Source organism: Carlito syrichta, unplaced genomic scaffold (genome assembly GCF_000164805.1).
Source record: "Carlito syrichta isolate Samal-C Ts95f unplaced genomic scaffold, Tarsius_syrichta-2.0.1 Scaffold308868, whole genome shotgun sequence".
Lineage (NCBI taxonomy): Eukaryota > Metazoa > Chordata > Mammalia > Primates > Tarsiidae > Carlito > Carlito syrichta.
In genome coordinates this window covers 5767-6289 of record NW_007252964.1, presented here as the reverse complement: position 1 = coordinate 6289, position 523 = coordinate 5767, and the positions used below count along the sequence as shown (strand labels likewise).

The following is a 523-nucleotide window of genomic DNA, read 5'->3' as shown; positions in this document are numbered from 1 at the left end:
ATCCACTCACCTCAGCCTCCCAAAGGCGCAGGATTACAGGCTGAGCCGCTGAGCCCAGCTGATGGCTGATTAAAATTAAACGAGCTTTTCTTAAAATTCACGAACTTGGCCAGGCTCGATGGCTCAGTCTGTCATCCCACCACTTTGGGAGGCCAAGGTAAGAGGATTGCCTGAGCCCACGGGTTCAAGATGAGCCCTGGCGACTTGGCGAGACCTCGTCTCTACAATAAAATTTACAAAATAGCCAGGCGTGGTAGCATGCATCTGTAGTTCCGGCTACTCAGACGGCTGAGGAGCAAGGATCGCTGGAGCCCAGAAGGTCAATGCTGGGGTGGCCATGAGTGTGCATGCCACTGAATTCCAGCCTGGGTGAAGGAGTGAGACTCCAACTAAAAAAAATTTTTTTTTTAGCTGGGCTTGGTGGCACAGCCTGTAATCCCACGCCTTTGGGAGGCTGAGGTGCGTGGATCGCCTGAGCCCGCGGGTTCGAGACCCGCCTGGGCAGCGAGACCTCATCTCTACA

At 54.1% G+C, this 523-nt stretch overlaps 1 protein-coding gene across 1 annotated transcript in view; it reads left to right on the top strand.

The window, feature by feature from the left end:
* Positions 1 to 523, top strand: part of CFAP157 (cilia and flagella associated protein 157) — a 6197-nt gene that overhangs the window by 813 nt on the left and 4861 nt on the right. The gene's annotated exons all lie outside the window — the stretch shown is intronic.